This window comes from Cryptotermes secundus, unplaced genomic scaffold, assembly GCF_002891405.2.
Source record: "Cryptotermes secundus unplaced genomic scaffold, Csec_1.0 scaffold1035, whole genome shotgun sequence".
Taxonomy (NCBI): domain Eukaryota; kingdom Metazoa; phylum Arthropoda; class Insecta; order Blattodea; family Kalotermitidae; genus Cryptotermes; species Cryptotermes secundus.
The window spans coordinates 130,389-143,672 of record NW_019744424.1 but is presented as its reverse complement, the minus strand read 5'-3'; the positions used below and the strand labels follow the sequence as shown (position 1 = coordinate 143,672).

Below are 13,284 nucleotides of genomic sequence, written 5' to 3'. Positions count from 1 at the left end.
GCCTCCACACGGGCGACGCAACAACTGAACTATTTGTCGTCGTTACATAGCTAATGCGCGGACCGCACAGAAAACATCTCTTCAATTATTGGGTACTTTCTGGATGCCGGGGAAACGTGTCTATATTCCCTAGCAATGGCTGTTGTACTGTCGCCTGTTTACACAGCTGTGTGGCTTTAGGTCTTCGGCCACATCTGTAGTTTCATTTAGAACAGTGCTGACAGAATAAAGATATCACTCGCTTTGGTCACTCTGTCTGCAACCATCAGGTTCGCCATTAATTTGGCCGCAGCTTCCGTTAGTGTCTCGCGAATCACTTCAGCAGCTTCGAACTTTACTATTAGGCATGAAACAACATAACAGGCTTACAACGATTTCATATTTTCACCTCTAGTCCCAGTGCGCATTGCTTTCTTCAATTTCTGATATCCTTGCGCCTGTTTCGGAAGAATCCTAATGGTCTGATGTGATATACCTTATGTTATTGATATGGCGCTTGATGTAGGATGGTTTTATATTGTGGCATGCCTGCTGAAAGCCAGAATTGTGAAGACGGTACAGAACCGTTGCTAAGAAACGGCTGTGTAAACAAGCCCGTTGCTGGGCCATGGTTCAGCAGCCGTCACGTGATGGTAGCAAAAGACACGCACGCAACAATGAAGAACTGCTAGAAGCGGTATTTTCTGTGCGGTCCGTGCTGAGGCTATATAACGAGGACAAGCTGCCATTACCAGTCACGATTTTCCCCCGTGTGGAGGCGGGGTCGAATACCTCCACCGCAACCCTGCGAGTCGTAGGAGGCGACGAAAAGGGAAGTCTCAAATCTGAGACAGTAAAATATGGTCGCGAGTCCCAAGGGACTCCGACCCGAGAAAGATCGCTCTGGCAATGGCCAGCAGCATATGCACAAGACAGACCCGTCCTCTCGTCAGAGAGGGCGCCCCACGAAAATAAAACCGTAACTGTCAAACGGTAAAATTAATATCTGGTCATGAGCCCAAGACTTACTGACTGACTGACCGTCAGTCGCAATGTGACTTTGACTTTGACTTGATTACCAGTCACAACCCGTGTGTAGGCGAGGTCGAATACCTCCATCGTGATCCTGCGAGTCGTAGGAGGCGACGAAAAGGGAAGTCTCAAATCTGAGACAGTAAAATATGGTCGCGAGAAAGACTGCGCTGGCAGGGGCCAGCGGCATATACAAAAGGCAGATCCGTCCTATGGTCAGAGATGACGCCCCACAAAAACAAGACCGTAACTGTCAAACAGTAATAAATATATGGTCATGATCCCCAGATGGTGCTCGACACAAAGACTTACAGATTGACTGACTGGCAGTAAGTCGCAATGTGACTTTGACTTTGATTACCAGAGTTGAGAGTCTACAGGCAGTCATTCGAGAAGCTGTCAGGTGAGGCAGGGAACAGCTCGGGAACTCAGAGGAAGGGGATCATCCGCTGTTGGTAGCCGCTACCAAGCAGCGGAGTGAAGACCGAACATTAGTCTGTGTGTGACAGTAATATGTAAACTGTAGTCACGAGCTGTTTAAGAGTCCAATGATTCCGAGTGCCAATCCAAACCCCGTCTACAGTCATGCTCTATCACTTAGGAATATTATCTTTTTGAGAGTGGAATTCATTTTGACTCGTATGCGAAAATCACAATAAAAGATATCTTATCGTGTTTCCGGGCTTTTTTTTAACACGCTCACAGAAATTCACGTGGTTCACTAAGTTGGCCTTCACACTTCAATATCACTGAATACTTCGGCAGTTATAACTACAATCGCGTTTCCTTCACAGTTTTCTAATGTGCGGTTCAAGGATCCCGTTTTGTTCACCGATCCATCGTAACGGGTTTAAGAGAACAAAAGTAACAAACAACTTGTTATACATAACAAGGCTCTACTGGAGTAAACAGTACATCAAACACGGGACTGATATTTCTACTTGCATCGTACCCCAGCACTTGCACAGACTGTACTCATTGTCGACATGAAGCAATGACAGAAGTTGACAGCGTCAACTCGTGCAAGCGGGAAGTATCATCAAGGAGCCTTTCATTAAGAGTACATATTACATAATTAAATCACTCCTGGAAGACAAGGAAAAAGGGAATGTTGGACTCTGCAATACTGTGCAATTACTCCTACAAACACAAGGCCGGAAAAGTATTATATCCTTGTACAGAAATGTGCTGACATTGTTTTATATTTCAAACGAAATAACTGGAAAACAATTGACTGCTTCACACATAAAACATGTTTGAAAGGACGCCCATTTACATAATGTTCAATAACAAATCGTGACATTTCTTGATAATTTTTGGTTGTATTAAAAGAGTTTATTATAAAATTCATACTTTCTTAAGTGGTTCTACGAGTTTTAATACAAATATTTTCGACCCGTTCAGAAAAGGGGAACACAGGGGTTACAGCTGGCTCTGATCTTCGTGTAAAGTACTGCTGATAGAATCCGCCCATCAAAAAAACCTGCAACTACTACACCTTGTATGAAACTCTCTAAAATTATGGATTGAAAAACGTTTCGGCGCTGATACTACGTCAGGGACAGAGAAACATGACCTAACAAAAGGAATATTTGAAATACCTGAAAGCGTGAGAATCTTTCCATCAAAGTGCATACGACATATGATACAACTCTGCAAAATGTGTACTTATTTCTTTTCTGGCGCCTGGCCCATGAACGCAACGGCTATTAAACTCAGCTACTCCGTTACTGGGAGAATATTCTTAAAACATTCAGTCTGGCACTTCCTCCGCCTTCTATTCTCTTTACCTGAGGACGGAAAAAGAACCAGCCTTCGAAACACTGTATACATAATCCCAACTACAGACAAATCGGTCTGGACGTGATTTGGCTGTTTCTGTAGCTGATACCAGCATGCAGCAGGAAGGAAAACCAATGTTATTTCCTGCCTCTGCCAGGAATCGAATTCAAAAGCCCAAAAGGTACGAGTCACTGTACTCAGTCGTCCCTTCTCCTTTTTGACCCTCTCCACGCTCATTTTTATTTTAAGACCCTTCTCCTGTTACTAGGTATAGGCATATATACATAACTACATATAAATTCTATTGTTTCAAAGCTACAAAGTTACTTTATGGAGAGAGACCATTCGCCCACTCGTGTTCTCAAACACTAAACAATTCTGGTGCATGAGAGCCTGTGATTTTAAGTGAGATATCGAGTATAGAAATGGCTAATATGACTGGCAGGGTAATTATGTTCACTAAACAGAAACGAGGCATATACTGTCTTTGCTCGCTTGGAAACCGGGATCGTGGGTTCGAATCCCACTCAGGGCATGGATGTTAATTTGTGTGTGTGCGTTTTTCTGTGTTTGTGTACAGGCAGAGGCTTTGCGACGAGCTGATCGCCCGCCCAAGGAGTCCTACCAAATGTGCAAGATCTAGAAAAACCGAAGTGAACGGAGAAGTTCATGGAGATAGGCCTAGGCCCACTGGGGCTGTAGTGCTAAGGTAAAAAGAAAAGACGTAGGAAGAGCTTCTGACAAGAAAAATGTACGGTAACATCCTTGACATTTTCCTGGATGTGCAGAGAAAAACCACGTAGATAAGTCTGCCGAATGAGATAACCCGCTAGATGACTTTAAAAACAAAAGTATAGGCGAGAATAATTACGCCACGGCATAATCATATAAGAGCCGAGATAGTGTAGCCCGTATAGCGAATGGATACAGGCTGGACGACCGATGGGTCGAGGTTCGAGTTCCGGTAGGGTCAAGAATTTTCTCTTCTCCACGTCATCCAGACCGGTTCTGGGGTCCACCCAACATCCGATCCTACGGGAACTGCAAGCTCTTCTCCCGGGGGTAAAGCGGCCGGAGCGTGAAGCTGACCCCTCACCTCCAGCTAGTGCCGAGGTCAAGAAAATTTGGATCTATACATCCACTCCCCTACATTCCTTCATGGCATAGTGCTTAATTAGTTAAGCACACGGACAACTTCACCTTAACATAGTCGAGTAAGATATCAGAGTCCTGGAGTTCGTTGCTAACGAGTATGCTGCTCTCTTATTACAGTCGCAGGCTTGCAGCTGGTGGGGTCGGCGCAAGAAGATGAATGACTTCTACAGTAACCATATTTAAAAACTTTTAAAGAGAGAGCGGGAAAGGGGTTCAGAAACACAAGTGGACCGCGTCTCCAGGTTATTCCAACCTCACTGATCACAGTTCGCTGCAGTTACTGCTGTAGCTATATACAATTTAAAGAAATTTTGGTAAACAATGGAAAACACAGACTGAACGTCTTTTACAGTAAGTATTGAAAAAATATTTGGGCCTAACACAGGAAAAGTAACAAGGGGAAGAAAAAACAGAACAGTTTCCACAATTTGTACTCTTCGTCAAATATTAGGACGATAAAGCCAAGAAAAATAAGATAAGCGAGGTATGTACACGTAACACGTGTACTGGGAAGATATGAAACACACACATAAATCTATATAAATATATAGTTACGTGTATGTGTGATTACAGACGGGGTTTGCATTGGTGATTCGATTTCTTGAGATTTATACACATAACTCGTAACTACGACAGTCCCGCTGAGTTACACACTAAAAAAGATCACTGTAAAGGTTCGGCCACACAGAGCGCTACGTACGCTATCTTCGCTATACGAACAGAAAAATATCTCTCTTTATTGCCAGTGTGACTGGCCACACAGACTTCCGTACGCTACGTACAATGTGTTCCCTATGTTAGCTGCGTCGCAGAGTGTACACAGCGTACGTAGCGAACATAGCGTAGCGCTCCGTGTGACCGATCTTAACTGCAGAACACATAAATTCTCCTGTCTCCACTAGTAGTGTCCTGGTAACAAATCCTATTAATTTCCTCTCGTAACGTCCTTGCCGGCTTCAAATATCCCACAACTGACTCACTGCTCTAACTGTCCTGCTTATAACATCTCGGCACGAACCGCGTAGAAAAAGCCGTTCCTCTTGTGCAGTGCAATTGTTTCTTGTCAAGAATCTGCTGCCTAGCAGATTGCGTTGTTTCGTTGTTTGTTTCGGGGCCACTGCCTAGCAACGGGTCTCTACATGCCACAACATGTATATATTTTGGCAGTAAATGCATGGACAAGAAGCGTCACTACACGTAGATGGGTAAGTAATATTTTTGTTATTGCTAGTGGGGTGGGACTAAGTCCCTTGTACAGCGGCCACTTATGGCCTATTGTACCAGCCCCAGATGATAGGTGTGGGTGATTGTGAAGCAATTGGTGGAATGAAGATTGGCAGGGGAAACCGAAGTACTCGAGAAAACCTGCCCCAGCGCCACTTTGTCCACCACAAATCCCACTTTACCAGACCCGGGATCGAACCCGGGCCGCCGCAATGGGAACTCAGCGACTAACCGCTTGAGCTATGGCGCGGCCCTAGATGGGTAAGTAGTAAGAAGTATCCCTGGAACAGGCCGTGGAGGCCCATAGGGTTGTCAGATGTTGAGGTTCCCACACATCGCCTTCTTTCAGGTTTGGATTAGCTCTTATTAGGCCGGATTTTCTGCGCCTGCTTCTGGTTTCACACTCGACTTAATCTTCGGCCATGAAGGCAAAGATTATACGTTGCTCCGAAACGCCGGGCTCTCTCCGAAATAAAAGATATTACACACAGAAGACCCTCAAATCCAACACAGTTCTCGGTCTCTCGAAACCCTGTATTATGAACTCCGTTGCTGTTCAGCTGGTTCCACATCACTACGGCTGCGCGATGTTCACGTTCTCTCCTCTGTACACCAATTCTCTCTGTACTCTGCAATCAACACTAATCAGCAGAGACACAAGCTGAATCCAAAATGTGGTGTGTTCGTATGCGCCTCCGTGCAAGCTTCTAAATCACGTCAGCAATTTAATTAAGATTAATTATCATTCAGTATACATGTATTCTCGCCTTAACTTTATCTGTTTTAAACTGTACGGGTAATTAACGTTCGGTGTCTTTAGTCTGTATATTTAAATAAAAACATAACAAATATCATGCCTGGCTTTCACAGCTCTCCTCTCTTTCAGCAATCAGAGAACAGTCACATGTAAAGCGTGAACAGGGCCCCGAAGACGACACTTGGACCCAAGAGTGGTGAAATAGTACGCGGGCGGGGCAAAGTATATAATCAGGAGCTACATAGAGAATTTGTACCTTTCGTGTTATAGCTGGGACAATCACACCACGAAAATGCACGCAAAGTACGTGTGAAACATGAAAAATTGGCTAGTTTTCACGAAAACATTAAAAATGTCATTAAAGAAATGGGGCGTGACATTGCGGGCTGGATTTAACTGGATCTCGGCACAATACGAAGAGGTGTTCTTCTAACTGCGATAAAGATACTCCATAAAAGGCTGGTACTACCTGATCATATGAGCGACAATCGGATTCTCAAGTAAGACTCTCTGGAGTTGCTTTGGTCGTCTGGTCATCAGTCAGTTTATTGCCTGCCTGCTTACTTAGCAGTTACAATTCTGGCCTTTACATTATTTTACAAGAACGTGTTTCTCAAAGTTACATATTTCCCGAAAATCTATTACCATAAATCACTCGAGAACCCTAAACTGGAGGCTAGTGTCACGCCCACCTCAGAAGCTAGTACGTCCGCCATGATGCTGAAAATTGTAAACTTTGAGCTCGCCTCTGACCGCATAGCTATTTACCAAGTTTTGGTAAAATCGTTCAAGTGGTACAATTGTTAAAACGGTGTGGGGGCACATGCAGACAGTGTAATGCCCTCATACGCCTATCCATTTTTTTTACAAGGACAGTTAAAAAATAAAGTTCCGCGAGGCTGGAAATTCAACATCGAAAAGCAACATTCTGGCAGCAGAGCCCAGAGATTCAGCACCGTTACAATAACTCACCAATGGACACAATCCTGAGCCAGTTCCAACCATTTCCATGTTGCAAGCAACCTCCTGTAAGAAGAAAACTCCGTCTGCCACCCATTGTTCCCAATGGCCGCTTTCCAAACGGTTTCTCCGCCAAACTTAAGTATGCGTTCTTTGTACCCATCCAGATCACATGATCAGTCTATCATAACTTCGAGTCCACTGAAAGGGTCAATCCTTGTCAGTAACTTGTCTTATTGTTGCGTTGGAGCGTCACAAGAAACAAATTCGTGAATTAGAACACGGTGACAGGGTAGATATGTGCTGCTGGTTGGCATTCGATAAGAGCAAATGAATTATGAATGCAGGTCCGGAAGCCTATGATGAGGTCACATCTGTAACTGGTGCACCATTACCACAAGCTTCATGCATTTCTGCATATTCTGCCCACTTTCAGTATACACTTAAAGCCACTCTGACACTAAAAGTTCAGCACTTGACTGTTAAGTACAGTTCACTGCAAATGAAAGCCAAATGTCACATGCTATTGGCAAACTCACTACCAATGTAAACATGTCTGTGTGTTTCGCTGTTGCATAGTGACGGTGGTAACGATAAAAAGAAAATGTAGCCATTCACGTCTTCGTCAAGTCTCAACTTTTCTTCTTTCCTTCTAAAGTGTCCCTGGCACGGTGCTTCCCGAACTGAAGTTGCCCTGTCCTACTGATGTCGAGAATGCCTCTAGTTCGTTACCTAAGCATTTCCGAACAATCTCTATATAAAATGTTTCTCAGTCATTTCTGGGGCAATTTATGAGTATATACGAGTAACATGCGACACTGAACGTGTCATAAAACAACCCATTAATACTCTCCATGAATTCCTAACCTCGGCACAAATGGAGGTGACTGCCCCAAAGGAGTTTTTTTTATTAATGCTAGTGGGGTGGGACTAAGTCCCTTGTGCTGCGGCCACTTCTGGCCTACTGTACCAGCCCCAGATAGGTGAAGGTGATTGTGGAGCAATTGGTGGAATGAAGATTGGCAGGGAAAACCGAAGTACTAGGAGAAAACCTGCCCCAGCGCCACCTTGTCCACCACAAATCCCACTTGACCAGATCGGGGATCGAACCCGGGAAGCCAGCGAGTAACCGCTTGAGCTGTGGCGCGGCCCGCCAAAAAGTTAAAATGCATTTAGAGCAATACTGAAATTCGCTCACCTAATGTCAACAGGAAATAAAACATGACATAAAGTTCGCAGATACAATCACAAAACACAGAAATGACAAGGTACACAAAAGCCTAGATAAAGCAGCTATACTCACGTAAAACAAACACTGTAATTAAGCGTACAACATACCCGATGGAACTTGTGTATGGAGGTCTACAAGTCGCATTGCTTTTCTGTTATCCTAGGTAAAAGCCTACCGGCCTACAGCATTCCTAGTTCCTTACTAAACCAAATCAGACTCCTCTGTAAGAAGCTAATGCTCGCTCAGCTGGTCAAGACAGGGATAGCGTAGTCGGTATAGCGACTGGCTAAGGGTGGGACGACAGAGGGATCGAAGTTCGAGTCCCGGTAGTCAAGAATGTTCTCTTCTCCACGTCGTGCAATCCGGCTCTGGGGTTCACCCACCTCCTATTCAATGGGAACAAGGAGCTGTTTCCCTGGGGGTTAAGCTGTCGAGGCGTGAAGCTGACCATTCACCTCCAGCTAGTCTCGAGGTCAAGAAAATGTGGATCTATTCATCCACTCCCCCATACGTCTTCATGACGTAGTGCTTAATTAGTTAAGCACAGGGACTTTACCTTTTTTACATAGTATCCAAACGTTGGTTGCCGTGCTCTCAACAGCCCGCCATATCCCTTGTCCTGAGCCACTTGAATCCACGCCATATCCTCATACCCTCATTCGATAAGTTCCATTTTAATAGCATCACCCACTCACATCTAGCACTTCGTCTTCAAGTCTATCGCCCAAACTTCTGTATACATCTATCGTATCTTCCATGCGCCCCACGTGTATCGTGTTTCATCCTCCTCGGCTTGTCAATTAACTAAATTCTTTTGATCCTTGATTGGATTGGCTTGATTCCTATCTCTTGCGTCAAACACCGTCGGTCTATGACAGAACTATGTTTCACAACCATACAAACTATTACTACCTCATACAATAACATATTCTTTGATGAACATTCGAATCTCAACTGTCAAATACAACACATTTCGGATATTTATCGTCGAACAAGCACCGCCTATGGATAAAACCAGATGTAAAACAGAATGTAGTTAACACGTGGAGTGCGCAATATACTGACGTTAGTAAAGACTAAACTGGCTGCTGAACCGATGTTTTTAACTTTACACTCGTTAATACTGTGACATGGATGGCATGGCGTGAACTCTGTGATCTCGCAAGTGACGTCACATACCCTCACTCCGTCCATCAGTGTGCAACGCTCAGTAGACACCCCTTTCCCCTCGGTGACGTAACACGGGACGCCGCAGTTGCTACGTAGCCGTAAACAACTCCCGGCAGCGCTGCCCAGCAACGCCTTTTAAACACGGCGGGGAGTCCATGCAACGACTGTTCCTAGGCAGTCGGTAAACACGACGTTACGCAACAGTGGTGCCTATTACGTAACTGTTTCCTGTGTTGTCCGTAACGGGGCTAAATAAGGAGCAGCGAACACTATCCTGGATTGACAGAGGCCTTGTATATATTGTACATAGAAATAGGAATTAAGATTAAATTGTAAATATATGTAAATACTGACAATGGACTTACTAACACAGACTATGATTGACAAATGACAGATCCGACCTCTCGTCAGAGAGGGCGCCCCAAATGAACAGGACAGTAACTTTCATATATAGAAAAAATCGGGGCTCGACACCAAGACAGACAGACTGACTGACCGTCAGTCGCAATGTGACTTTGACTCTGTGCCTAGCGAATCGTGAACGCGAAAAGAAGAATACCGGACGTGTGATTAGAAGTGATAGCCTGAGAAGCTATTGGGAGTGTGTAATACAGTGACACTGGTATAGCTCCCGTATTGTGCTGTGAATACGTGAAGATTACTGAGGACAGTGTGAACAGATTAGTGCGTAGGGTTTGTAAAGTGTGTAAACCCGTAACAATGTTATAACTAATTGTAGCCAAGACTTGTAGGTTGTTAAATAAACTAATTAACAATCCGAACGGCGTCTTCAGTGGCAAAACACGTTACACTGGTGTCAGAATTGTTTACGAACTTTCCTGTGAGATAAGACTTGGATTTTTAAATATTATGTAGAAAAGAGTTTCGCTCTTCGAAGCCGGGTGAAGTTATTTCGAAGAACCCCTGGGTTACAGGTAGATATAACAAAGAACATAAATACAACAAGCCATTGCTCACTGATTCTGTCGTGCCCTAAACTCAGGTGTTCTCATTCAGGGTATTAAGAAACGAATAATACCGAACTGTTGCCCGTTACACGGGCAACTCCGCCCCACAGGACAACCTCCCCCCACCCCGGCTAAAAAAAAAATCAGTTCTCAAACTTCGTCACAATTATCTTAAAACAGCTCTACTTTCACTGTTGAGCAAAGTTTTATAATACTGACAAAGCTCCGACACGACCATAGGTACCCAGAAAATAATTTTCATTTAACATAAAGCCGGGAGTTGGGTTTAAAGTCGTGCCGCCCCAGGAGGCCGCTTGGTTCTCCTGCACAGTCGAGCCGCCACTGACACCACCAGACTGCCTCCTGTCAGTTGTAAACATGCAGTACACGTACATTACGGACTACTCCAAAATTTGTATCTCCACCAAAACCGAATATTTCAAGACTGTATTGCTCCGAGCTTTACAGATGGCAGTGTCGCCGCTCTCGCGGAATTCTCTATGTGCAATCACGATTCCAGCGATGATGATGAATTTCGTTTTCGTTAACTGCCAGTTCTGCTAGTGGACAACACAGAACCCAACACGGTCATAAAATGGATACGGCGTGTAATGTCCGTTCTGCAAAAGTGCACTAACACACACAGCTGTAAGTCATCACTTTCCATTTTTGTTTATCAATCATGCGCAACGCGCCATAAGTATAATTTAAAAAGAAAAAGTAGTATGATACCAGCCACAATTTGTTCATAATTCCGAGTATGCCCAGCATGAGTCTGAAGAATACAGATTTTTATCAGTGCAGGTAAAGCAGTAGCTGCTGTGTATATCGTAAATACCGGAGTGAGAGTTCGCTCAAAACGGTTATTGATATCATGCCGAAATTATTTCCTCATATTGTTCCCACAATAATAAACCACCACATACGTGAAGACGTAAAGTGGGTCCCGTGCCTAGGCACCACATAATGATGACGTACGAGGGACTGGTGATATGGCTCCATACATTCTTAACCTCGGCAACAGATGGGGAGTGAGTAGTAAGCGTCACGTGTCGGTCACTTTACCCACGCGGGGGTGAAGCTCCCAATACTCCCTGTACATGGAACTGGGTGGACCCCAGACCTGAAATGGACACTGTAGAGTGGAGAAAAGCAACTCCCAACTCCTCAGTCGACCAGCCCACAGCCTAGGAGCTTATCAAATGAGCTATTTCAGGCAGAGGAAGTGGAACTACAGTTCAATGAACTTCTGTCTTCAAAATATGGAGGTATTCATTCAGCTTCACAGTCTGGCCGCTTTAATCCCCACTGGACATGAGGGTGCGGCATACAGATAGAATTACTTGACCACAAACCCGTCCCCAACAGCAGACCAAGTACTTGTTCGCTTTGGAACGTAACATTCTAGCTGTAAAACAAAGTGAAGTTACAGTTACCGTTTACCTGGAGAGGCTGACGATATATACGAAGAGCAGACCCCGGTATTTGATCCAAGCACCCTCTAATTTGAAGTCTTACTGGCAATGCGCCGAGTTACCTCCTTGGACCATTAGTCATTTTACCTGCAATGCATATGACGGAAAATTAAAACCTGAAAAATCACAAACATGCCTAAGTGTTTGTCAAACGGCGTAAAGTCATAAAGCTCCTTAAGTCTTCAAAAATGGATGTGAAGGAACTCATTCAACGACTGACATTTCTTCCCTGAACCCGCTAAGTCGACATCACCACCACAACCACCGCCGTCAAGCCAAGGATTAGATGGGCAGGGCATGTGGCAAGAATGGGGGAGAAGAGGAATGCATATAGGATATTGGTGGGAAATCCAGATGGAACGAGACCACTGGGAGGACCAAGACATAGGTGAGTCAATATTAAAGTGGATCTTGCAGACACAGGATGGGGTGGTATGGCATGGATTGATCTGGCTCAGGAGGGGGCCAGTGGAGGGCTCTTGTGAACACGGCAACGAACCTTCGGATTCCACAAAATGTTGGGGAGTTCCTAAATAGCTGCACAATTGGCAGCTTCTAAAGAAGGGCTCAGCTGCATGAAGCCAGTCGGTCATCCCTGCTTCACTGGAACCCGAAGGTCCATTACCTTCACAAAGTCCCGCCAGTTGACCGCATTCCGAGCTAGTGGAATTCAGTTCACACCAACACACCCAGGAAATCCTAGAAGTATAAAGCCTCTTTCGGGGCAAACTCTGCCATGCTTACGGCGTAGCACAGCAAATATTGAAAGTCAACTCGAGAGAAGTGTGCGTTATCGAGTGAAATTAAATATAATCAAGGAAATGCCTGTGAAATTACATTTGCCCTACTCCTAAGAACCTGGAGGCGGTATGTACGGTAATGAATCATGCCAAACCAATACCCATTATACCAATTTGTCCAAACAAAACAGATAAGTTTCCACTTGTGGGCTATACCTTCCCGCTAGCAATGCAAATAGTTCTTCCTTCTTTTCAACATTTCCATATTGCATGGAGTACTCGTCGTGTAGGTAAACATCTGTCTGGTAAATTTCCTGTCCAGAATGGTCTAAAACAAGGAGATGCTTTATCGCCACTCCTTTTCAGTTTTGCTTTACAATATGCCATTAGGAAGGTCCAGGGAAACCAGGTGGGACTGAAATTAAACGGAACACATCAGCTGTTGGCCTATGCCGATGATGTGAATCTACTGGGTGATAATGTAGATACCATAAAGAAGAACATACAAACTTTAATTGAAGCAAGTAAAGAGGAGAATGAACTCAGGTAATGGTTGCTACCATTCAGTCCAGAACCTTTTGTCTTCTCGTCTGCTGTCCAAAAACATAAAAATTAGAATATACAAAACTATAATTTTGCCTGTGGTTCTGTATGGGTGTGAAACTCGGTCTCGGACATTAAGGGAGGAACATACACTGACAGTATTTGAGAACAGGGTGTTGAGGAGAATATTTGGTCAAAAGAGAGATGAAGTGACAGGAGGTTGAAGAAAACTGCATAATGAGGAGCTTCATTACTTGTACTCATCTCC

At 44.4% G+C, this 13,284-nt stretch overlaps 1 protein-coding gene across 7 annotated transcripts in view; it reads right to left on the bottom strand.

Annotated features, from left to right (window-relative positions):
• The window catches only part of LOC111874789 (zinc finger protein 608), a 187,969-nt gene that overhangs the window by 98,138 nt on the left and 76,547 nt on the right, over positions 1-13,284 (bottom strand). For 4 of the 7 annotated variants that reach the window (XM_033755596.1, XM_023870583.2, XM_023870582.2 and 1 more), the window contains one exon: positions 11,702-11,820. The exons of 2 other annotated variants lie outside the window; for them this stretch is intronic. The gene's annotated coding sequence lies outside the window, so the exon portion shown is untranslated. Of the gene's footprint in view, positions 1-6,901; positions 7,039-11,701; positions 11,821-13,284 lie in introns of those variants that run through there. One more of the 7 variants, XM_033755597.1, reaches the window with a different exon arrangement.